At 41.8% G+C, this 27303-nt stretch overlaps 1 long non-coding RNA gene across 1 annotated transcript in view; it reads right to left on the bottom strand.

The window, feature by feature from the left end:
- Positions 1–249: 249 nt before the first annotated feature.
- The window catches only part of LOC132394033 (uncharacterized), a 43494-nt gene continuing 16440 nt past the window's right edge, over positions 250–27303 (bottom strand). The window contains exons 2-3 of the long non-coding RNA XR_009512144.1: positions 3668–3748; positions 250–2702 (exon numbers count right to left, since the gene is read on the bottom strand). This is a non-coding gene — a long non-coding RNA (uncharacterized LOC132394033). The remainder of the gene's footprint in view (positions 2703–3667; positions 3749–27303) is intronic.

The raw sequence follows: 27303 nt of genomic DNA, 5'->3' as shown, positions 1-27303 counted from the left end.
CAATAAAAATGCACTCCACAGCTGCATAATGCACAATGAGAACTCTGGATTATTTTTGTTATCTATTCTCTGAATCCAGAGGTTTACAAGAAAATACATACTTTATTCCTTTTATTTTGTATATCCAGATACTATGGCAGGGCCAACAATATTGTCCATTCCTAAACGCCATGGAGAATGTAATGACAATTGTTTATAGAACTACTACAGTCTGGTGAAGGTACTCTTACAGTGCTGCTAAATGGGGAACTCCAAGACTTGGAGCCTGTGATGATAAGGAATTGCGGATATACAATGGGTCATTAATTAATTGGGTCATTGGTTAAGCAGGGCAGCCACTTGATTGGAACAATTCTTAAAAGACAAAAACTAATCAAGAAAATAGCCGGGATTCCCTTCATTTATTTGGGAACTATGCAGCTTCATTGGGGCTGGAGAGTGTTGCCGCTTCTAACTAGCGTTAGTCGTGTGCGTTTGCTTGGTCATTAGACACAACACAGTGCTTCGAGCAAACAGTTTTAAAATAGCATCAGTTGCATGTGTTTGTGTTCAAAAAGCAGTGATTTTTGTCACTGATAGTTGGTGATAAACAGTAAGACAATTCAGAACTGTTCTGCTAGGAACTAATACACAATTTTATATTATGTATTAGTATTGGTAGTGTTCTAATTTGTTCTATATTTCATTTAAATATACAATTTGTTACTCAATTTGCCTTTTTTAAACCTTTTACCTATTTCAGTAAAACTTCTGCAATTTGGACCAAATTGGACTTGTCCTGATGTGTTCCAATTAAATGCAATCCACTTTATTTCCAGCTCAGGATGCTAGGGTGTTCCCATTGAATCTACCACTCTTGTCCATCTTGTGTGGAAGTTAGGAAGTTGCTGCCACAGTCACCTAGGTAATGCATGTTGTGGCAGAAACACATATTGTTCTTTGCAATTTGATTGTGTTATCTTTCAAATTGAATAATTGATTTTGGCTATATATTTGCATTTAATATAGCAAGCTTCATAAATAATCCTTGAAAGATGAGTAGTCTATGTGAATCTTTGTCGGTAGATTGAAAACTTTTATGTTGTATGCAGTCCAAGGAGATGATAGGAAGTAGCAAATAACCAGTCAAGCTGATCAACGAGCTTGCAGATTGGTACTGACATCCTCTTGCTGACAATCAACAACAGTGTACCTCAAGTATGCATGCTTAGCCCACTGTTCTACTCTTTCTATATGCATGACTGTGTGGCTAGGCCAGCTCAAACGCTATCTATAAATTCTCCAAAAACACCACTGCTGTTGGCAGGATCACAAATGGTGACAAGGAGGCATGCAGGAGGAAGATTGATCTGCTGGTTGAGTGCTGTTGCAACAGCAACCTTGCACTCAACGTCAGTAAACCAAGAAATTGACCGTGGACGTCAAGAAGGAGAAGTCAGAAGAACACATACCAGTCCTCGTTGAAGGGTCAGCGGTGGAAAGGGTGAGCAGTTTCAGTTCCAGGGCATCAAAATCTCAGAGGATCTATTTTGGGTCCATTCCATTAATGCAGGAAGAAAGCACACCTGCTGCTGTACCTCATTAGCATTTTGAGGAGATTTAGTATGCTAGCAAAGACTCATGTAAATTTCTACAGATTTAACATGGAGAACATTCTGACTGATTGCATCAGTGGCTGATATGGAAGCTCCAATGTGCAGGATTGAATGAGGCTGCAGAGGATTATACAGCCAGCCAGTTCAATCATGGGAATAACCCACCATTGAGGACAGTTTCAAGAGACAGTGCTTCAGTGCCTCAACATTAAGGACCCTTATCACCCGAGCATGTCCTCTTCTACTTACTGCCATCAGAAAAAAGGTGCAGGAGGTTGGAGACTGACACACAACATCTTAGAAATAGCTTACACCTCTCCACCATCAGATTTCTGAATGGTCCATGAACCTATCAACACTATCTCACTATTCCACTTCACAACAATTACTTTGTTACTCCTTTTTTTTGCAATTGCTATGAGTTTGGGAGGTTATCGTATATGGATTATCATCATGAATGTATACTTAACCTATTAATTATGTACTTTCAAACTCTCTGAATTTATGTTTCATTTATGTTGTTTAAAATTAATTAAAAGATTTTTTAAAAAAACAACAATTACTTTGTTATTTAATGTAACTTCCAGTAATTATTATGTCTTGCTGCCACAAACAACATTTTTTTTGTAAATTCTGTTGTATTTTTTCCCTGTAAAAGCCTGCAAGAAAATTAATCTCAAAGTAGTATATGGTAACATACTATGTATGTACTTTGATAATAAATTTACTTTCAAAATTTAAACTTTGTGCAATTTTTGTTGTAACACATTACATTCTCAACACAACTGAACACATTTTCTAGGTTCTGATCTTTGTAACTAGCCATTCTTCAAGTCCTTTTGCTGTACAAACAGAAGTTATTGATAGTTTGTCTTTGAATGAAGGACATAGGCTTATGCAATAATTCATTTATATTGGAATTATAACTTCAAAAATATTTTTTTGGAATTTTATCTGTTGCCACAGCGCCACAGAATTTTAGACATTCATATTAGCAGCATACAGCTCTGTGGTAACAGTTCTGAGGGAAGTTTAGCATTTTTGTTTAATAACAATCAGCCCGAGGAATAAAAATAGAAAATGTTGGAAGTAATCAGTAGTCAGCATCTGCGGAAAGAGAAACAGAGTTCATAATTAAGAGTTAATGTTTCAGGTTGCAAATTATTTGTTTTTAAAACACTTCTAGCATTCTGTTTTTATCACAGATTTTCCACTTCCGTGAATTTTAAGTTTTCAGCAATCCCTGAGGGTGAGCCATTATAACTTTTTTGGCAGATATTGAGGATTAAAGTTGCACTCAGAATCCAGGCAAGAGGACAGCCATCATTTTGGCCCATGGTCTTGTAACATATAGTATTTAATGTAAGTGACAGGCATTAGCTAGACCCTTAAAGCTTCAATGAGCTGTGTGATTTTGTTTCAAGGTGGGGAGAGAGAGAAGGCTAGGAATGTGGAGAAGGGTTGGGGAGATGTTCCGTTTGAAGATCGGTAGGTGGGAAGGGGTAATGATTGCAGGGTGTTCTGGAAAAGGTTGGGAAGAGGCAACTTCCATTCACATATGCATGATTGGATTAGAATTTCCTTACATGCTCTTTACATACACCGTATAGAAATGAACTCAAGAGAGACTGCAGATGCTGGAAATCACTATTTCTGATAAAGGGTCTTGGATCAAAATGTTGATTGTTTGTTTTCCTCCATAGATGCTGCTCAGTTCCTCAAGGCAATGTGTGGGTTGTTCCAGTAATCAGGTTTTAGGTGCAATTCAATTGTATGGTATGTGGTATTCAATTGTGTAACTGTACTACAACACCTAACATTTTAAGTCAATATTTTTTCTTATGGGATTTTATTTCTGTGAACATTAAACCTTGTGAGCAAAATAACATTTTCAGTATTTTGTTTCGTTGAACCAATTTTCACAATTTTTTTGACTTTGCTACATTTTCATGTACATGATTCAAATGTTTATTTTACTGCCTGATTGGTGTGAAAGGAGTGTTATCGGAAGTGTGTTCTATTTGGTTGTTTTTGCCATGCAGAAGCAATCAGAAAAGAAAATAAGTATGTACCTGCAAATGAACAAAATCTGGTTCACATTTTCTCTGGTAGATTGAATGGTTTTCATGCTTTTTCTTCCTCATCTTAAATGCCTGTCAACAAAATGGAGGTGGGCAATTATTTCACGGTAGAATTTAACAAAGGGAAGGGTGGAGAGCCAGCCAATCAGCACTCACATGTAATGATGTTAGTTTCACACTTCATAATCTCCTAATTTGGCTGCTAATTTGTATAAATGCTATAATTTCGAAGTAGGCAGCTGTGGATTAAGAAGGAAAGAGTGAAAATATACAGCGATGGCCAACTGCCAAATTTTATGTCCAATTTACAAACTAGGATATATGATTAAAATTCATAGAGCAATAGATCGCAATGCTTTAAGATAATGACAGATAACCTGACATAGAACCTGCAGCAAACCAGTAGGCTTGGGATTCCGGTAAGATGACAAGGCAAGTACTGTGAAAATTTTGCAAGGGATAACTGATGCCATAACTGAATAAAAGCTTCAAGCAGCAAAGCCGCACTATCTGAGGAGCGAAACAACTTTTTTGCTGTGTTTGACAGGGACAGCAAAGAACCAATGGTGAAGGCCTTGACGCCTGAGGTGGATACAACGCTGACACTGAGCGCACGAGGTGAGACGTACTCTCTGCAGTATCAACACATGAAGAGCAGCTGGACCAGATGGCCTACCCGGGTGGGTTCTCAATGGCTGTCCTGACCAGCTGGTACAGGTGTTTACTGAGATCTATAACTTCTCTCTGTTCCTTGCTGTGGTCCCTGCATGCTTCAAAACATCAGCTATCATAGCAATCCCAAAGCAGTCAGCGGTAACATGCCTAAGCAATTACAGAATGGTTGCACTCACCCCCGTAGCCACCATGCCTGGAGAGACTAGTTATGTCCCACATTAAGAACATTTTCCTGGCTACTCTGGACCAGCTCAAGTTTGCCTACAGGGCAACCAGATCAGCCTAGGACGCCATCTCCATTACTCTCCATATCGTACTGGAACATTTGGTGCATAGGGACACCTATGCCAGAATGCTTTATCAGCTACAGTTCTGCCTTCAACACCATTCCCCCAAACAAGCTGACTGTTAAACCGTACAATCTGGAACTCAATACATCAATTTGCAACTGGATTCTGGACTTGCTTACCAATTGCACCCAGTCAGTCAGACCAGGCTAGTACATATCACACTCCCTGACCCTGAATACCGGTGCACTGCAGGAATGTGTACTGGGTCCACTCCTTTACACTCGTTTCACCCATGACTGTGCCCCTGCCTCTACCACCATCATCAAAACTGCAGACAGAGTCACAGCAATTAGATTAATTACACATAACATTGAAACAGCATACAGAGAGGAGGTGCAGAAACTCTGAATGGTGTAATAACCATAACCTTCCACACAGCATAAAGAAACAAAGAAATTATTATTGATTTCAGGAATTCAAGAAGCTATGAACAAGCTCTATGACTCATAAACAGTTATACAAGACAACAGCAGCTTCCAGGAAGTTAATTGGCTAAACATTAAAGTCCATCCATCAGTAGGAAGGGAAGTTGCTAATGAACAGTCATCCTAGGTACTATTCAAGTCTGACTCCATGATGTATTCCATTTCCATGTATGCTACACTATTATATTTTTAAGTAAATGTGGGGTTTAGACTGGAGTCATTGTGTGATGTGTGACACTCTGCATTTATGGTGCAGATTTCTGATCTCTGATAAAATAAAGACGCTTGCTATACTTTACATTAAGTTTACTCTGACACTAATCTTTCTAATGAAGGTAAAGAAAATCAGGTGGAATACCTACTACATCAGTAGAGAAAGATGCATTATCATTATTTTACAAACTTTTTGTTTGGAGTCAAGCATACAGCATATCTGTTGTAATCCTATTGTGTTTTGGGAAGCCTTGTAACTGTGATCAGTAGTCTTCCCGCTGTTGGCCTACTCAGTCATGATTTCTGCTGTGTCAGCACTGACAACTTGGTATTGGTTTAGTCTGTGGTCCTTCTTTCGTAATCCCGTAGGAAAGTGGAATATAAATTGGAAGGTCTGAGCACTTTTGGTTGTCAGATATTAGAACATTCTTTTTGGCCAGTCACTTGCCTTAATATAAATCATAAATAGTAGAATGTGGACTGAGTATAACATCCCAAACGTTACTGTCTACAGCCTTTCAAAAAAAAAATACTACCAGACAAAACCTCTTTTAATTAAACCCAGGCTTCTCCTAATACTAACACAGAGAAAATAACAAAGAGTAAGAAATGGATTTCACCATTCCTGCCAGATGAGAGAACATCTCTGCCTCACACGAAGATACAATTAAGATTAAAGGCATCAGTAGAAATAATAGAAATAAGAAAATACAAAATAGTATTTGGCATAGTCCATTCGGCCCCTTGGTCCTGCTCTGTAATGCAATATCATCAAGGGCGATCTTTTACCTCAGTGCCATTTTCCAGCAACTACCCTTTGATTCTGCAGTATCTCTAAGTTTATCAAAGATTCTCTGATATGTTCATTATCTGAAGCTTTACAACCCTTACAACCCCCTTCGATGGCAAACTCCAAATATCCCAATCTCTGCCCTGAATGGTGCACCCATTCTTTGAGGATGGCCATAGATTATCACTAAATTGCAGATAAATAAATGTTCAGCAATAACTGACACACCAAGTAATAGAAAGGTAATGCATAAAGTAAAATGAGAAAATGTTCAAAATGCTCTTCAACCAGGGGCAGAGAGAAATTCTTATCTCTATAATCTCATCAGTCTATAAAACTTGGAAAAAGACAAAATGCAAGTAGAACAATAATACGCGGGATTTAAATCATCATCTGACGTGTGTGAAAGTCAGCCTTTTCCAATAAGGGACAATGCTGTGCAAAAGATGGTTTAAAGATGCTGTGAAAGAAAGTTGCCATGATTGTTCTGGGTTCGAAACCTATCGTAGAACTGCCAAAAGAAAAACTTGATGCTCCAATCAATGTCAAAGGTTGAGAAATTAGATTGAAAAGCTTTGATATTGCAAGTTGCATTTTTGCTTGGCTAGACGTAGTGAGAATAAATAAAACACTTGAAAATATTGGTTGTTCTCCAGAATAACCTTTTTTGCTTGTACCTTGAGTTTGATTTCTACTTAATAAACCACATAATGAGAAACAACGATGGCCTGCTAAAACATCCCTTGGGAAAATTAAAAGTACTTGAAGTAAATAAAGTCACTAAGGTATAATCATTACTGAATGTCATTTTTGTTTTAAAGAAAGATCATTTGAAAATACCACCTCCCCCACAGAGTAATCTATGGGGAATGGTTGCATGTGAACAATGACTTATGCCTACATGAAAACACTTCCTAGTTGAGGTCACTAAGCTGCGGTCAGAAGTAGCATCTCCTTCGGATTTTTCCCTTCTCCAATCCTGGTATATACTGAGAGCAATTAAATGCTGTTCATCGGAGGACAACTAATTCAGTAAAGGTAAAAGCCAAAAGTTAGAACCTTCATGGTCTGTATGGTTCGATACTAGACTGGGTGCTGAATGTACTCACAACTTAAAATGTCACTTTGTCATGGTAATAACATGCTTAATTATTCACTACTATGAATGATAAAACCCTCCTTACTAAGAAGAGCAGTATTTGTTAATAGAAAACAGGCCCGTTGCATTCAGCTCCAGAAATAATAAGCAGGAACCTCAGTAATTAGACTTCAGTTTAATTTCTATTGTAGAATAAGCTGATAGTCAAATGTTACTGTGATCGCTTCTGCGAGAGTGGTATATTCATACTTCCAGCAATCGCAACTGGAAATTATGTTTAGCTTGGTACAAGCCATATTGTTCCAGTCAAAATGAAGCAGATCAGTTTTAAATGTGGTGCTGCTATGTATTAACAAAAATTATGTAGGGTTTACATTGGATAGCCCAATTGTTCCTTAAAGATGTAAGGAATTTATTCATTACAATTTCTCAGAAACATTATCCTACATTTAATCCTGTTAAGCTAAACAGCTTGTATAATCAATCTTTTAAATATAGAAGTAGTATAAATATAGGAATGTTTTGGGGGAGAAAGAATCCAAGATAATTAGGGGTCTTTTCATTAAAACTATTTGGCTATTTCATGAATTACTAGGCTACTTAAAATGACATGCATAATCTTCACAAGCTGCTCATGACATCATTGTCAGAAATCTACAATTTGTTCACTCCGCAGCATCTGAATAATGCTTGGATCTAACCAGATCAAACAGAAATGTCAGAAGCTCAGAGCGCTGTTTGTCATCAGCTCTTTATTCCCAGGCAGCTGAATAGTGAAATGCGAGCTTTTGCACATAACACATATACACACAGACAAGCTCTTGTTGGCAGGCTCTTGTTGCAGAATGAATGCATGCTGTGAATGTAGACCATTTGTCTGCTGATTACCAGAAACCCCAGGGGACTGGTGTTGGTTCTTATTTCTACCTTTAGCTGTATCTGCTTGCCGTGGGTACTTTTCTCCATAGCCAACTACCTCTACTTTCAAGAGTATGACACATCCGAATGTAATTGCAAATCTCCCTTTTATGGATACTATTGGATAATTGCCGCTCTGTATGAAAATGGAAAGGAATCTGTGACAGCCAGCATTGTGAAAGGGGCAATAAAATTACACACATAGGAAGAATTACTGTGCTTACATTTTGCAATATGCTATGATTTATTTGTTTGTTGCCCTTAATAGGCATGCTCAGCAGTCAGCATAAACTTCAGTCAAACTGAAAAACTGGGAATGAGATTCTAAGCGACTAAATGAAATAGGTCAGAGCTGCAAGTATAATCAATCAAGCATAGGCTAACTGAAACATTCTGCATCACAGTGGAACAAATCTGTCTCTGGGAACTGCCATATTTCTTCAGTGTTTTCTTCTGACAGCCTGTCTGTTTCAGGCTTCCTTAGATGGTTTAAAAACAATTAGTGCTGTAATATACGTATATGCAGTTTTATAAATGAAGACTCATCAAGATATATTTGCTGAAGAGATAAAGGGTTTGTGTACTTTGACACAAATATTGTTTTTCATATGCAGTTTGCAATATATTGATAGGGGAAATGAAATGTGACCCACTATTGAATGCACTCTAAGTGGACATAGCATTTTAATGAGCGAAAATCTGCTACATACTTTTTTACTTGCATTCTTATATGACTCATTAGTCAAAATGTCAGCAGGGCCTTTAGAGCTTTTTTTTCTGGGTACACTTTAGTAGGACTCACAAGGGTTCTTGTAACATTGAGATAGTTAAGTGCACCAGTAGTCTGTGCTTCTTTACAGTTGGTGGTAAATTGTAATAGGTAGAACATAATCTGACTATTGTGATCATTGTTATTTAGAAAAATGATTTGTCTGCCACAGTAATCCCTGTACAACCATTAATCAGATGGTTAATTTTGTTAAATTGACGAATGGAAGAGAAGCTGAGATTGTGGGAATGCATGTGTAGAGGAGTGTCTAAGACCTAATTATAGTCAAAGAAGTTTTAAGAGACATTACTCTGATGGAAATAGGAATATAAAAAAGACGTGAAGTAAGAACATATTATCTGTGGTGTAAGGATTGGGTTGCTGCCTGTAAATAGTTCCTTATTCATCTACAGATGAAGAATGGAAGGAACAAAAAGAGAGAAGAAAAAATATTTCTTGCACTTCAGATTCCATTTAAGCTTTAAACCTTTAATTTATTCAAAGGTGACTTTTAAAAAGAATCAATCATGTATGATCTCATTGTACTAATTGTAGAAAATTATGTTTATTAGGACCCCTGGTGTTCCTGAGAATGTGTTGATCATGTGATTAAAATGCAAAGTGTGATTGGCACCAATGTGCTTGAGTTCACAGTGAGCTTTATTTCGGAGTCTTGACCGTTACTGAAGATTTTTCTCGATATCTTTGTTTTTGTGTGTTTGCTCTTAGCAGTGATTGGTGTTTGCTAGCTGGCGTTACAAATTGAACTTTCTCCACACCAATATAACACAAAGTGTGAAAAAAGTCGATTAGCTAAACAAAATAGATATTTTATTATTTCACTTTACTCTCTTGTCCCTTTTTGTTTGTTGTCCTACTGAGCATGAGGACAGCTGTAGCTCTGCAGTGAATATTAACAAATTGTGGCTTAATCCATGCAAATTCAACCACAATAAAAATTTAATTACACATACAGAGGGCCCATTAATGTCTAAGAAATATTCTATAATTGGTGGCTGGGTTTAATTAAGCAAACTGCCTCTTGCAAACTGTCCTGTAGTCCTTCTTTCACAGAGACTAATTGCTTTGATGTAAGAAAGTGCATCTAATTTACATCCTGACTCTGTGAGAGCAAGGCCTAGGATTCAGGGCATTGTTAGAGGAACTCACTTAAAATACTGTGCATACCAAAGTTGCATTCAAAAGTAGTCTGCCTACCTGAGAAAACCTACAGCTACTTTATGCCAGGAGAAATGTGACATTCCTTCTATAACAGTAGTTTATACTTGTCAGGCATTTTCTTTTTCTGAAAATGCTGATACCTCTAGTTCCACAGGCATGAGCAACACTCCAGAACGTTTTCACAGAGTAATTCTTTGGCCCGTAAATTGGATCATGCACTATTTGTTTCAAAAATATTAAATTGTCACCCATTGATTCAATCCAATAAACATTACAATCAATGCCTTTCACCAAGTGACTACATCTTCAGCATTATGTTTCAGAGAATTTGTATCAGGGATCCTTCACAACTGCAAAATTGGTTAAGTTTATTCATTGCAATCTTTTCCTCAATAGCCAAATCAATGAATCTTAAATGGGGCTCTTAGCCCTGCTGTCCAGACTGGAAGCTTTAACTTTAGTCACTGTAACTGCAAGCCTGGGATCTAGTAATGACCTTAACTCAATTCTGCTACAGACCCCGGACATTATCTGAGTAAAATTGAATTTGCCCTGTCTGGTGTCATGACCAATAACCACAGTTCAGCAGTGGTGAACAAATGGTGCTGGTGACTGAATTGCTTGGCCTTGCCACCAGTCTGATTAAGTGCACCTGCAGCCCATACTGTAACATGATCCAATTTCTAGGCCTAGAAGCATAGTCTTGGACCGCTGATGAAATGTTATCTTCATGGCTGAATGATTAAAGTGACAGACTGCATTGCTAGCCCACTACAGAGCCTGAACTCATTGCTCATGTTCTATAACAAGCAAGCAATTTTTACACTACCATTCACCCACCCATTGAAAGTTATTCAACTGATCCAATGTCCATCTGTGTAATATTCACTGAGAGCAAGAGGAATGGGATAGTTAAGTTTACTTCCCCTTATTCTTACTCAGACTGTTGCTCTGATAATAGTATTAACCATGTATTAAATAGTATTAATTTTAGTCATCAACATTAGAGGAGCTTTCTCTTATTTTAATGTACTGTACTTCAATATCTCAATTTTTGAATAGTAGTGGAATTAAGGGTTATGGGGAAAAAGCAGGTAAGTGGAGATGAGTCCATGGCCAGATCAGCCATGATCTTATTGAATGGCGGAGCAGGATTGATGGGTGAGACGGCCTACTCCCGCTCCTATTTCTTATGTTTTTTCTAAACTGTTCTGAAACAATGCCATTACTCTAAAAGGATTGTATTTCTTTCTGTTCTACATAATAAGACACCTGTTTATACTATGATCTCCAAGTACGTAGCTTATTGTCTGAATGAGCTTGGAACAATAATTCCCTGAGCTCTTTTTGGTTTAATCTTGAATATTTTTCCTTCATTTTACTTGTCCTTCTGGAAGAGCACATACATAAATGATGTGGGTCACAGGTGAATATAACTACATCAAGTTTACTGAGCTAGATGGTCCATTCCCATTTGTTTTTGTTGCACGTTACTAAGCATGTGCAAATGTGGAAAAAAAATGCTCTTAAGAGCAGTAGAAATCCAACCAAAACTCTGATGTAGGCTCACCACACTGCTTGTGCACTAATTGAACTGTAGCAACCTTCAAATTTCTCTCATTCAATTTGAGATCCTCCTGATCATTTATTGCAACTCCACTTGTGAGAGTTTGCTATGCACAAACTGACTGCCGCACTTTCTGCATTATGTAAGTGACTGCACGTTAGAGACATAAACATTTTGATAAATCTTGAGGTCATGCAATGTGTTACATAGCTACATTTTTAGCACTCTAAGTTGCAAAAATCCAAAAGCAGTATCTTGCCTTGCTCGTATTAAATCTGCTACATAGGACCCATTCACTTAATTAATCTAAATCAATATATATCCGCACACAGCTGCATTCAAAGCCAAATATTATTCCCTGCCAAAAAGTATTCTCTGGGATTCTTAGAAATTGTACACAAGCTTTTATTAAGTAAGCAAAGAACATTCCAGAACTAGACATGATGCAATAAAATTACCAATTTATCAAAAAATTTGGCTGCATTTATTGTAAGTAAAATAACTTGCCAGAAACTGACCTTGCCTTTCTGGATGAATCTGAAAATCTGTAAGCAGCAATAATTGGGAATTAAAGTACTATATTTGAATTTTGATTACCTTACCTAATTTGATTTCCTTACTTATACTACATTTTTCTACTGTCTGAATATTTCTTTAAAAAAAGACAAAAAATATCTAACTCGGAGTAATTATAATTGGATAGCAACCTTCTTAAATGATAACAAGATTTTCACTAACAGAATAATCATGATGATCACCTTCACCCCAAATACATACTCTGATCTTGATTAAGCTAGCTATTAAATTGACAGAGACGATAAAACCTTATTATAAGGAGCAATCATTAATCTATTATTATTAACTATTTAACATGTCTCCTAGCTGAACATCATCAGATTGTATGTGTCAGTTTCACTAAAGATGAATAACACACTGAGGAGAGTTTAATGCAGAGCTCGAAACTGCACACAAGTCACAGTCTATGAAATGTACCTCCTTGGCAAATACTGAAGTAATGTGATCTTCTAAGTGGCAGATCTGTAATTTATTGCTTCATCCTGGCAAGGAAAGGAATTGTAATTGCTTTAGAATAGTGCCATATTCTTCCAACAATCGTTTTTATTTGTAATGATCATTTCATTTATTTGTAAAGTTCATTTCTCCCACCCAAGATTTACTTGAAAAGTCCCAGCAAAGTAGCAGTAGGTTTCTCACGAATGATGTGACTGAATAAACTCTTAACAATTGCTTTAAAATGTCATGTAGCTTAAATAACAGTCTAACAATAGTCTGTGCAACACTACAATTATCTATTGTTTATTATGAACATTTAAATTCAGTGTCAGGCTTTGCTAGTTGTGCGGCTGTAGTAAACATGGAATATCTGACATATCACAAGCATTAACTCTGGCTTTAGATAAAGAAGCTTTTCCATCATAAATTCCTTGACCTCTCAGGAACTTTTGGTTGTACTCTGAGCATCAGTATGTTCGACAAGCTATTGATTAGTCATATGCAGCTGACCCTAGTGACCTTTTTAACATTGCTTGCAAAATGCAGAACGAACCAATATTCAACAGATGGATTGCTAATTCTATTATAACATTGAAATTAGATCCAAACTTGTGCTTATAATTCTTAACTTTACATAATGAACAGATTTAAATAACCACATATATTAACTTTAGGCATTTTCTCATTATATGCAAATACATACTGTTATCTAAAACTGCTAGTTCTATAAGAATTTTTGTCATGTAATTTCATTATTTCCTATGGTTTTCCCTCAAGTTAAATCTTGAAGAAGCTAATGTTTCAGTTGCATGGTTAAGTCAAACCAAGAGCAAAATTTGCTCAAAAATCCATCCAGATCATCTGAAACTATGTTTCATATTTTTAAAGGTATGCAGGCCATGTGTGCAGCAGATCTGTGTGATGCTGGCTATTGCTGTGAATGGATCTGATTTCAACCTCAGTCTATCTTCAATAGACAATTGTGGTCAATGCTGATTCTTATGCTTACTGCAGATCCTCACCACAATCCTCGATTTGTGGTTTGGAAGTTTGTAATTAAACTTGGCCTCTTTTCAAACACTGCCTTTCGGAATCCAGTTTATTTTTATGAGATTATGTTTTTCTATACAATGCAATGAAGAAGAAATAGTTCAAATCTTTCTCAAGTAATACAAAAAAAATTGCAGGTAATTAAATCTGAAAGTCTAATTTCACATAAAGGAACTCGACTTCCCTTCACTTTTTAATCAGAAATGGTTTATTTGCCTGTACTCTTGCTGAGGTTTTTTTTAAATTTTAAGAATCGTCTTGATTTAATTTGCAATCTGCTTTCATTTTGGCTGGTTATCGGCCATCACTCAATTATGTCACACAGGGTATGCAGGGAATAATTGAATGTGCATTTGAAAAAAAAAGTCTATTGAAATCCTTCATATGCTGAATGTACAATTCCTCACGTGCAGAACAAAGAATCAAGGAATTCTCTCTGTGGGTTGGAATTCTAAATCTATTAAGAAAACAGCTGATTAGATTTGGAACGGGCTGGAGAAGAATCTCGGATGTGGTAAAAAAAAGGTGGTGGTATAGCTCTTGACGTAGAATAGCAACAACCTGTGCAGTATGCTAACATTGGTAACAAAGTTTTTTATTGTTTTAATGGTTGCTCATGATGTAGTCATATGCAAAACCTATTCTATATTTCCGTTTTCAATATAAGTTCTTATAAACCTGTAAAGTATGCCCATAAACAAGGGCCCCATCTTGGACACTTAAAAGGAAATACTTATTCATTAATTGAAATACAGCACGGAATATGTCTTTCCAGCCCTTTGAGCCATGCCGTCTAGCCACCCCCAATTTAACTCTAGCCTAATCACAGGACAACTTACAATGACTAATCGGTACATCTTTGGACTGTAGGAGGATTCCAGAGCGCCCAGGGGAAAACCCTGTGTTCTTTCGGGAGGATGTACAGAGGACACTGGAATTGAACTTTGAACTCCAGCGTCCGGAACTGTAATAGTGACAATCTAACCAGTATGCTACCGTGGTGTCCTTGTATATCTTTTAAAATGAAATATGTTTAGTAATGTGATTTTTGGTGAGTGCCCAAGTTTTACTGTGAACTTTAGGACTGACCAAAGCTGTCAAACAGTGCAGCTCAAACAGAACTGCTTTTGAAAGGACATCTGTAGTTTAAGATGATGTGAAAAGCAAGTGCTGGCTGAATCAGACACTAAAGCTGCAACATGATTGTATTTAATTTGACCAGTTATACTCCTTAACCTAATCTATTGCCACTGGTAATTTATGATCAAATTGTGGGGAGCTCAGTTTAGTTGTGCTGGCAAACTGCTGCTGGGGCATTAATGCAGTAATACCCCATGCCCCTTTTGACCAGATTCAGAATGACAAAATCTGTGCTGCATTCTCTCTAATATGAGTTCAGCAAATGAGCTGCATTAAGTATTCAGTTTATTGTCAGTGCAATTTGTGAGCCAGATAAAGTTCTCATCAGCTGGTATTGATTAAAACCCTTCCTGCCCCAGTTAAAGAAGCAGGGCCTTTTCACTGTAACTGTGTTAAAAATCATTCTTAGGCCCTTAGCAGTTGAGTGGAAAAGATCAGAGGACAGTTTATTTCATTGCAAGGAGTATAATGAGTTGGGGCAATGAACTCAGAGCATGGATCAGCACATGGAGCTATGATGTTGTGATAATCGCAGAGACCTGGTTGCAAGGGGCACTGGGCTGGCTGCAAAATGTTTTAGAAGAGGGAGGGAGGGTTGCATTAGTAGCCAAGGACAATATCACAGCTGCACACTGAGAGGGGGAATGGAGGGATCAACAACTGAGTTGATATGGGTAGAACTCAAAAATAAGAAAAGTCAGTCTGACGGGTTTATACTATAAACCCCTAAGTAGCCATAGTGTGGTGAACTATGTGCCTGTTGGGACACGCCCCTGCTGACTGCTCCTGTGGCTCCTCCCACAGGCCCCTGTATAAAGGAGACCTGCGGCCTGAAGATCGGCCTCATTCTCCAGGACCTTGTATGATAGACACTCACTCCTGGTTCCTTCTTCCAGTCAATAAAAGCCGATATCTCGCCTACGTCTCAGTGTGAGTTATTGATGGTGCATCAATTTTATTGACTGGAAGTTTTAAAACATGGAACCCGTTTTGCGTCCGGACCGGTTGGATTTGGACCCTCAAGACCCTGACGCAGCTCTCGCTTTTGAACACTGGCTTGCATGCTTCCAATCGTACTTGGCGGAGCTTCGTGCGACTGAACCCGCCGTTATGCACAGAATCCTACTCTCGAGGGTCTCCTCCAAAGTTTACTCCTTTATCCGGGACCTGCCGACCTACGAAGGGGCACTGGACGCCCTCAAACGACAGTACCTGCGGCCGGTGAACACCGTCTACGCAAGACATCGCTTAGCTACCCGGCAACAGCGGCCTGGCGAATCGTGCGCTGAGTTTCTCCGAGCACTACAGACACTCGTCCGAGCTTGCGACTGCAAGACGCTCACGGCAGAACAGCATGCGGAGCTGCTGGTGCGAGACGCCTTTGTGACGGGACTGAGGTCAGTGTACATGCGCCAGCGGCTGCTGGAGAACTCGGATCTTACCTTAAGCTCGGCGATAGAGAAGGCCAACGCTCTAGAAGCTGCGCGGCATAACGCCGACGCTGTCCAGTCGCGCGATTCCCCGCCGGTTTCGTGGACGCCTCAGACCCCGCCACCGCCGGCTCCCGGGAGCGAATTCGCCAACGCCGCCGCCAGTCGCCATTCCACGCGCTCCCCGACCCAGACCACGGCTGTGGCCCGTAAGCAACTCGTGCTTTGTTATTTCTGTGGCCAAAAGAAACATCCTCGACGACGCTGTCCAGCGCGAGAAGCGACCTGCTCCAGCTGCGGAAAGCGGGGCCACTTCACCAAGGTCTGTAAGTCTCAACCTCGAGCGGAGTGCAGCGCTGCGGGTGAAACGTGGGGGCCGCCATCTTGCATGCCGGGATGTGGGCGGCCATCTTTGTCGACGTCAGCACGCCCCGCCCCCGATCCTTGGATGCTGACCGGGTACCCCGGATGTGAGCGGCCATCTTTGTCGGCGTCAGCATGCCCCGCCCCCGACCCTCCGATGCTGACCGGGTACCCCGACGGCGATCCAACTCTGGCCACTGTGACTCTCGACCAAAGCGCCCCACACCAGCTTGCAAGGTCCATGATGGACATCCAGGTGCAGGGGCATTGGACTGGATGCCTGTTTGACACGGGCAGCACTGGGAGTTTTATTCACCCGGACACAGTGCAACGCTGCGGACTTGCTACGCGGCCGGTCAGTCGGAGGTTCCATTTGGCCTCTGGGTCGCAGTCCGCAGACATCCGGGCGGGTTGTGTAGCGACTTTGGTGGTGCAAGGCACAGTATATCGGGACTTTGAACTGCTGGTCATGCCTAATCTGTGTGCACCTGTGCTATTGGGGCTGGACTTCCAGAGCCATCTCGAAAGTGTGACTATGGTATACGACGGGCCCCTCCCACCACTCACTGTCAAGAATCCTCAGTTTTGTGGGACTTCTTCACATACCCCGCTACTGACCACACACACACACGGACACACACATCCCATCCAGAACCAGGCCAACAGCTGCGCTACCGACACTTGCAGCCTCTCCACTCTCAAGATCCCTCCCCCACCGCTGTTCGCCAACCTGACCCCCGACTGTAAACCTGTGGCAACCAAAAGCAGGAGGTACAGCGCGGGGGACCGGGCCTTCATTCGGTCGGAGGTGCAGCGGCTGCTCAGGGAGGGGATCATTGAGCCGAGCACAAGCCCTTGGAGGGCCCAGGTGGTTGTTGTTCGGACTGGGCAGAAAAATAGGATGGTGGTGGACTATAGTCAAACCATCAATAGGTTTACGCAGCTTGACGCATACCCCCTACCCCGCATCGCGGATATGGTCAACCAGATTGCTCAGTATAAGGTGTACTCGACAATAGATCTGAAATCCGCTTATCACCAGCTCCCCATCTGCCCAGCGGACCGCCCCTACACCGCCTTCGAGGCGGGCGGCCGGCTCTATCACTTCCTGCGCGTCCCTTTCGGTGTCACGAATGGTGTCTCTGTCTTCCAGAGGGAAATGGACCGGATGGTGGACCAGTACCAACTGCAGGCCACATTTCCCTATCTGGATAACATCACCATCTGTGGTCATGACAGGCCAGATCACGACGCCAACCTCCAACGGTTTCTCCAAGTGGCCGCAGCTCTGAACCTTACTTATAACAGGGACAAGTGTGTTTTTGGTACCACCCGCCTTGCTATACTTGGGTATGTCGTGGAAAACGGGGTTATTGGGCCTGATCCCGAACGTATGCGCCCCCTGTTAGAGCTCCCTCTTCCCACCACTCTCAAGGCCCTCAGACGGTGCCTGGGGTTTTTTTCCTATTACGCCCAATGGGTCCCCCATTACGCAGACAAGGCTCGCCCCCTGGTCAAGTCTACCTCGTTTCCCCTCTCTGCTGAGGCCTGCGCGGCCTTCAACTGCATTAAAGCGGACATTGCCAAAGCTACGATGCATGCAGTGGACGAGACCGCTCCCTTCCAAGTGGAGTGTGATGCCTCCGATTTCGCTCTGGCTGCTACCCTTAATCAGGAAGGCAGACCAGTAGCATTCTTTTCTCGCACCCTCCAAGGCTCTGAAATTCGGCACTCCGCGGTGGAGAAAGAAGCCCAGGCCATAGTGGAGGCTGTTAGGCACTGGAGGCACTATCTTGCTGGCAAAAGATTCACTGTGCTGACCGACCAGCGCTCGGTTGCGTTCCTGTTCAGCAACCAACAGCGGGGCAAGATCAAAAATGATAAGATTTTGCGGTGGAGGATAGAACTCTCCACCTACACCTATGATATCCTGTACCGGCCTGGCAGACTCAATGAGCCCCCTGATGCCCTATCCCGGGGAACATGTGCTAGCACACAGCTCGACCAGCTGTACGCCCTTCATGCTCAACTTTGCCATCCGGGGGTCACCCGATTTTACCATTTTGTGAAAGCTCGGAACCTGCCGTACTCCCTGGAGGACATCAGGACGATGACCAGGGACTGCCAAATTTGTGCCGAGTGCAAACCGCACTTCTACTGTCCTGACACGGCACAACTTGTCAAGGCCACCCGCCCTTTTGAACGCCTGAGTGTTGACTTTAAGGGCCCCCTTCCCTCCACTGACCGCAATGTCTATTTTCTCAGTGTTATTGACGAGTTCTCACGGTTCCCCTTTGCCATCCCCTGCCCCGACACCACTGCCACGTCCGTCATAAAAGCCCTGCGCCAGCTCTTCACTCTGTTCGGGTATCCCTGCTATATCCACAGTGATAGAGGGTCCTCCTTTATGAGTGAAGAGCTGCGCCAGTACTTGCTAGCTAGGGGCATTGCTACCAGTCGGACCACGAGTTATAATCCCCGGGGTAATGGCCAGGTAGAGCGGGAGAATGCCACAGTGTGGAAGGCCACACTTTTAGCCCTCAAGTCCAAAGGGTTGCCGGTCTCTCGATGGCAGGAGGTCCTCCCTGAGGCACTGCACTCTATCCGCTCTCTGTTATGTACGTCCACCAATGCCACCCCTCACGAACGCCTATTCTCTTTTCCCAGGAAGTCTGTCACTGGGACCACCCTACCAGTTTGGCTGACGTCCCCGGGGCCAGTGCTGCTCCGGAAACATGTGAGGAGCAATAAATACTCCCCGCTGGTAGAGAGGGTTCACCTTCTCCATGCGAACCCCCAGTATGCTTACGTGGTCTTACCTGATGGGCGGGAGGACACGGTCTCCATCCGCGACCTGGCACCCGCAGGTGCAGCAGACCACTACCCTGAAGGCTCTCCGGTAACTGTGAACCCTGCACCAGAGGTGACACCGTACTCACCAGGCCCTACACAGACTCCTCACGACACTTGTATACCGGGCGTTTCGTACGCATTTATACCAGGCGCCTCGCACATGCATGAGGGATCACCGGCGCCTAGTGGGCAAGAACACGCGCAACCCCCGTCCCCTGTGCAATCGCCAATGTTGCCGGCACCTATGCGGTCACAGCCGGTGCTACGTAGATCGCAGCGACAGATTCGACCGCCTGATCGGCTTGACTTGTAAGAACCTTCGCTACATGAGGACTTTTTCAAACGAAGGGGGGGTGAATGTGGTGAACTATGTGCCTGTTGGGACACGCCCCTGCTGACTGCTCCTGTGGCTCCTCCCACAGGCCCCTGTATAAAGGAGACCTGCGGCCTGAAGATCGGCCTCATTCTCCAGGACCTTGTATGATAGACACTCACTCCTGGTTCCTTCTTCCAGTCAATAAAAGCCGATATCTCGCCTACGTCTCAGTGTGAGTTATTGATGGTGCATCACATAGAATGGTGAGAAGCAACATGAGGAGATGATAGGAAGGAAAAAAAAACAATAGGGTTATCACTGTGGGTGACTGGGAACTCCGATGTTCAAAGGATTTCAATGTGTCAGAATTTGTTAGGTGTATCTAAGAGGGTTTCTTGAAGTCTTATGTGGATAGTCCATCTAGATGGGAGGCAATACTAGGTTTTGTTTTGAATGAGCCAGCCAGGTGACTGACCTTCCAGTGGATGAATATCTGGGGAAAAAATTATCTCATTAAGATAACTATGAATAAGGATAGGAATGTTATTTGCAGGAGAGTATTAATTTAGGGGAAATTATGAAGATATTAGACAGGAGCTCGAGAGAGTTAATTGGAATGTTTGTGGGCAAATCAACATCTAAAATGTAGAAGATGTGTAAAGACTGGCTGCTCAGAGCTCAAGACCAGTTTCTTCAGATATGAGGGAAAGACAAGGATGGCAAGAAATGCCGACGTGAGAGGTAGTTAACTTAGACTATAAAACTGTAAGGTATAGAAGTAGAATTAGGCCATTTCACCATTGTGTCTGCTCCACCATTTCATCACGGCTGATCGAATTGTTCTCTCAGCCCCAATTTCCTGCCTTCTCCTTGTATCCCTTCATGACCTGACTAATCAAGAATCTATCGGCCTGTCTTGGATATACATAAAGGCTTGGCCTCCTCAGCTGCATGTGGCAAAGACTTCCACAGATTCACCACTCTCTGGCGAAATAAATTCTTCCTCATCTCCATTGTAAAAGGATGCCAATCTGTGTTCTCTGGTCTTAGACTCTCCCACTGTCAGAAGCATCCTCTCTACATCCACTCTATCAAGGACTTCCACTATTCGATAGGTTTCAATGAGGTCAGCCCTCATTCTTCTGAATTCTAGTGATGGCCCAGATCCATCGATAAGTCTTCTTATGACAAGCCATTCAATCCTGGAATCTTTTTTATGAGCCCTCTTTGAACCCTCTCCAGTTTCAGCACCTATTCTCTATGATAAAGGGCTCAAATCTGCTCACAATTGCATCCTTGCTTTTGTATTCTAGTCCTCTTGAAATGAATGCTAACATTGTATTCGCCTTCCTCACCAGACCCAACCTGCAAATAAGTCCCAAATCCCTGTCACCTGAGTTTTTGGTGTTTCTTCTCCATTTAAAAAATAGTCAAGCCTTTCATTTCTTCAACCAAAGTATATGACCATGCACTTCCCAACACTACATTCTATCTGCCATTCCTTTGCCCATTCTTCAATCTGCCTAAGACCTTCTGTAGCCTCTCTACTTCCTCAAAACTAATTGACCCTCTACATTGTTTGCAAACTCTGCACCAAAGTCATCAATTCCATCATCTAAATCATTAACATATAATTTAAAAAGAGTCGGTCCCAACACAGACAACTGTGGAACACCACTAGTCACCAGCAGCCAGTCAGATAAGGCTCCCTTTATTTCCACTCTTTGCCTCATGCCAATCAGCCACTGCTTTATTCATGCTAGAGTTTTTCCTGTAATACCACAGTTTCATAGCTTGTTAAGCAGCCTCATGTGTGGCAACTTGTCAAAAGCCTTCTGAAAATCCAAGTACAGAACATCAAACAGTTCTCTTTTGTCTGTCCTGCTTGCTATTTCTTCAAAGAATTTCAACTTATTTGTCAGGCAAGATTTTCCCTCGAAACCATGCTGACTGTGGCCTACTATATCATGTGCCTGCAAGTACCCTGAGACCTCACCCTAAATAATCGGCTCCAACAGTTTCCTAACCATTGAGGTCAGACTAACTGGCTTATAGTTCCCTTTCTTCTGCTGTCTCTCTTCTTGAAGAGTGGAGTGACATTTGCAATTTTCCAGTCTTCCAGAAACATTCCAGAACTTAATGATTCTTGAAAGATCATTACTATTGTGTTGGCGCATGGCCTAGTGGATAAGGCATCGGTCTAGTGATCTGAAGGTCACAGGTTCGACCCTCAGCTGAGGCAACGTGTTGTGTCCTTGAGCAAGGCACTGAACAACACATTGCTCTGCAATGACATCGGTGCCAAGCTGCATGGGTCCTAGTGCCCTTCCCTCGGTGGCACGGAGAGGGGAAGGCTTGCAGCTTGGGCAACTGCCATTCTCCCATACAACCCTGCCCAGGCTTGCGCCCTGGAAACCTTCGAAGAGACTACCAGATGCCTAAATTTTTTAAAAATGCATCCACAATCTCTTCAGTTATCTCTTTCAGAACTCTGGGGTGTCCACCATCTGGTCCAGGTGACTTATCTAGCTTCAGACCTTTCAGTTTCCGAAGAACCTTCTGCCTAGTTATGGTAACTTCACACACTTCATGCCCCCTGACACCTGGAACCATACTGCTAATGTCTTCAACAGTGTTTCAGTTCAGTTCATCTGCCTCTCAGTGGTCCGATATCCAATCTTGACTCTCTTTTACACTTATGCATCTGAACAAACATCTGATATCCTCAATTATTATTAGCTAGCTATCGTATTCCATCTTTACCTTCCTAATGATTTAGTTGCCTTCTGTTGGTTTTTAAAAGCTTCCCAGTCCTCTAACTAACTACTAATTTTTGCTCTCTTATATGTCCTTCCTTTGGTTTTTATGTTGGCTTTGACTTCTCTTGTTAGCCATGGCTGTGTCATCTTTCCTTTAGAATAGTTTAAAATACTTCTTCCTCTTTGCAATGTATATATCCTGTGCCTTCTGAATTGCTTCCAGAAATTCCAGCCATTGGTGCTCTGCCATAATTCTTGCCAGTGTTCTTTTCCAATCATTTCTGGCTAACTCCTCTCTCATGCCCCTGTAACTGCATTTGTTCCACTGTAATTCTGATACATCTGAGTTTAGCTGAGCTTAGCTACTCCTTTTTAAACTTCAGGATGAATTCAAACATATAATGATCATTTTCCCCTAAGGGTTCCTTTACCTTAAGCTCTCTAATCAATTCTGGCTCACTGCAGAACACCCAATCCAGAATAGCTGGTCCTTTAATGGGCTCAACCATTGGCTGCTCTAAAAAGCCATCTTGTAGGCACTCTAGAAACTCTCCCTCCTGGATCACAACCCTGGAGGTCCTGCCCTTTAACTTAGCACCTAACTCTCTGAACTCCCTATGCTGAACCTCATTACTTGTCCTACCCGTGTTATTCGTAACCTCTTGGACCACAATTTCTGGTTGTTCACCTCACCCTCCCACTTAAGAATACTAAGGACTTGATCCGAGATACCCCACACCCTGACATCCGGGAGGCAACATGCTATCCAGGAATCTCATTCTCATCTATGGGAGCTCCTATCCATTACCCTAACTAAAGAATCCCCTATCACCACAGCATGCCTCTTTTTCCCCATCCCTTCTAAGTCAGAGAGGGAGACTCATTGCCTAAGAACCGAGCACTGTGACTTTTCTCTGTTAGGTCATTCCCCCCAACCCCCGACAATGTCCAAATTGATATAGCTATTGTTAAAGGGGGTGGCCACAGGAGTACTTGGCACTGACTCCGTAAACCATTTCCCCTTCCTGATTGTCACCCAGTTTCCTGTGTCATGCAACTTGGGTGTAACTACCTCTCTACATGTCCTATCTATCACTCGCTCAGCGTGCTGAATGAGTTGGAGTTCATCCAGTTCCAGCTCCAACTCCTTAACCCGGTTTGTTAGAACTGCAGTGGTTCTCGCAGTTGTAATGGTCAGGGATGCTGGAGTTCTCCCTGCCTTCCCACATCCTGCAAGAGGAGCATTGCATTATCCTGCCTGATTTCTCTACCTAGTTGAGCAAATTTAAAGAAGAAATTTCTTTAAATTTCTTTAAATTCTTTCCTTTCCTTTCTCTGAGCGAAGCCTCTCTTCACTGAAGTCTTGAAGAACTAAAGCCTTAAGACCACTGCTCTAACTATGTCCACTCAGATAGTGGCTGGTATGCTTGTCCCTGCCATGTCAAAGCTCCATTACACTGCAGCGAACCACTCCTGCTCTTTATCCTTAGGCTGTGGACCTGATTGAAGTCCCCTCCTTTCCAAACTTACGTTGCCTGATTGGCCTCTGGTCAAAGCTCTAATACGCTGTCACGAACCACTCTTTCCTTTTATCCTCGGGCAGTGGACCTTACTGTAGTACCCTCCTCTCCAAACTTCTGATGTCCGTATTTGGCCAGTTTAGTCAAGAAGAAGAAGGAAGCAAATGTAAGACTTATTGGAATTGAAGGGCTTATTGGAAGCTGGAATGGAACAGAGAATGTGAGGACTATACAGGGGTCATGGAGAGCTAGGAGAGGTCATGAAAATTCCTTGGTGAGTAAGATGAAAGTGAATCCCAAGACATTCTGCTTATGCATCAAGAGCACGAGGGTGACCCGGGAGAGGATAGGACCACAAGATAATAAAGGAAGGAATATGCTTAGAAATGGAGAGCAACATACACAAAAAGCTGGAGGAACTCCGCAGGTCAGGCAGCACCTATGGAAATGAATAAACAGTCAATGTTTTGGGCTGAGACCCTTCTTCAAGACTGGAGAATACGGCTGATATTCTAAATTAATACTTTAAATCAGTATTTGTTGAAGAGAGTGATGTAAGATCATAAGGCATTGGAGCAGAATTAGGCTATTTGGTCCCTCAAGCCTGCACCATCATTTAATCATGACTCATCCATTTTCCTCTCAATCCTATTTTCCTGCTTTCTCCCCATAACCTTTCATGTCCTGACTTATAAAGAATCTTTCAGCATCCGCCTTAATGATCTAGCCTCCACAGCCGCCTGTGGCATTAAATTCCACAGATTCACTACCCCCTGGCTAAAGATTCACTACCCCCCCGGCTTACTTCTCATCTCTGTTCTAAATGTACGTCCCTCTATTCTGATGTTGTGTCCCCTGATCCTAGACTCCCCCATTATAGGAAACAAGCTTTCTACATCCACTCAAGCTTGGCCTTTCAACACTCAATAGGTTTCTAGTGAGTAGTGAGGTCAGAGGGGAGCATACAATGATGTTAGGACATTTCATGATTTGGGAAGAAGTAGTGTTAGGTCTCATGAGAAACATTAAGGTGGATGTCCCCTAGTCCTAATGGATTTTACTCCAGGTTATTGAAAGAAGCCAGAGATGAGAATGCTGTGGTTTTGACCCAGGTCTTTGTACCTTTGTTAAACAAAAGGTGCAGTGCCAGAGGGCTGGCAGGTAGCTAATGTTGTTCTTTGTCCTGGATAATTCTGGAAATAATGGCCTGGCGAGGCTTACATCAGTGGTAAGGAAACAAATGGAGAGGATTCATAAGCGATAGAAATTATGACCATTTGGTGGAACAATCCATATGGCTTTGTGCAGGGCAGATCATGTCTGACTAATCTGTTTGAGAGTTTCAAGAAGGTGATGTATACATGGATTTCAAAAAGATATTGAATGAGGTTCCACATGCTGGGCTTATCCAGAAAATTAGCATGTATGGAATCCATTGTGACTTGGCTGATTGTATCTAAAAATTAGCTTCCCCATAGAAGACAGAGAGTAGTGGTGGATGGAATCTGTGATTAGTGGTGTTCCTCAGGGATCTGTACTGAGACCTCTGTTATTTGAGTGAGTAGGTTTGCAAATGACACAAAGGCTGGTAGCACTGTGGATTGCATAGAAGATTACCAAAGGATATGTCCAGCTATTGATCAGTTATAGATATGGATGGAGGAGTGGCATTCGGAGTTTAATACAGGCAAGTGTGAGGTATTCCACTTTGGAAAAATCACCATAAAGGGAGATTATACAGTTAATAGCAGGATCTTTAACAACATTGATGAACAGAAGGATCTTGGAGACCAGGTAAATGGCTCCCTAAAAGTGGTCACACAAATTGATAGGTGGTAAAGAAGACATATGACGTCCTTGTCTTCATTGGTTGAGCAGCCAGGAGGGTTGAACTCTACTCTATAACCATCAACAGAATTTACTGTCTATTGTATGTTTAATCACTGGCTCAGGCAAGGTTGCTGGAAGCATCTGAGCCAAATTTAATCACATAGATGACATTGTGATGTACCAGAAGGAACTTTCTGTCAAGGCTTTTCCTCATATATCTTTTGCTGATCATTATCCTTAGACATAGTTTGTCCTCCTTTAATACATAAACTTAAAATATTGATGAAATGGTCAATATTCATGTTAGATGGAAACCTGACTAAGCCTTGGATCATTCTAAGAATTAACTGGAGCTCAGAAAAGTTTTCAGGTTTTCTACTTCCGATGATGGGTTCAGTATTTTTTTTACCTCACTGCATCTTGTCTGCATTTATTTGCAGACCGAAATAACCACTTCCTTTTTTTTATTAAAGCTTGACATTGTATTGATGAAGTCTCCCAAGCATGCCTCAAGTATCCAAAGCTTTTCATCCACAATGTTGATTGCAATCAGAGTGTCATTGTGATTGCACAAACAATATTGGACCCCCTGCAGCAAATAAGTACACTGTCATCTGGAATGGGTCTGGTGATGATTTTATCCTTGTACCATCTGAATACAGTTCCTTGCAGCTGTTACTTGTTACAGAGTATTGGTTTTCTTTGTTTACATAAGAACAACCCTCTTACTGGTTTCCCTTCAAGTTGCACACAATCCATGCGAGGAAGTATATCACCATGTTCCTTTGTCATTAGGTCTAAATCCTGGAACTGCTTCCCTAACAGCACCATGGGAGTGTACTCAGCAGGAGGATCATGGTAAGTCACATGCTCTATCTACCCCAGTATTCCTGAAAATACTGTATCTTCAACCAGTATATTTCCAATTTATGATACTTTACTAATCTTCTGGGCATATGCATCCCTTCCCACAGTGGTAAAGTCAGCAACTGTGTCAATATTCATAATGATATTTTGATTATTAATAGTTAATTTTGAAGTCATCTCTTTTATTTCACTATGAGTTGAATATGTGCTTTTTCTTATCTCATTGGCACAGAAGGCAGCATTGAGCCCTTTGAGTCCAGCCTGACTCCCAGAGGAGTAAACTTAACGATGATGTTTCTCTTCTCCCATTTTCCCATGTAACTTATTCTCTCTCATGTGTCCATCAACTCTCCTTTGATAGCTATTATCTACTGTCCATCATTCCTTGTTGAGTTGCTTCTGCGGTTGTTTTCCTTCCATTACAAGCACCTATTTTAGTTGCAGTTTTAGGAGGTTTCTATCAGACTGGCTTTCTGCACCACTGATGCCTGAATTTA

The sequence above is a fragment of the Hypanus sabinus genome, chromosome 5, assembly GCF_030144855.1.
Source record: "Hypanus sabinus isolate sHypSab1 chromosome 5, sHypSab1.hap1, whole genome shotgun sequence".
NCBI lineage: Eukaryota > Metazoa > Chordata > Chondrichthyes > Myliobatiformes > Dasyatidae > Hypanus > Hypanus sabinus.
The sequence above is the reverse complement of the archived record's forward strand: the minus strand, read 5'-3'. Positions and strand labels throughout refer to the sequence as shown.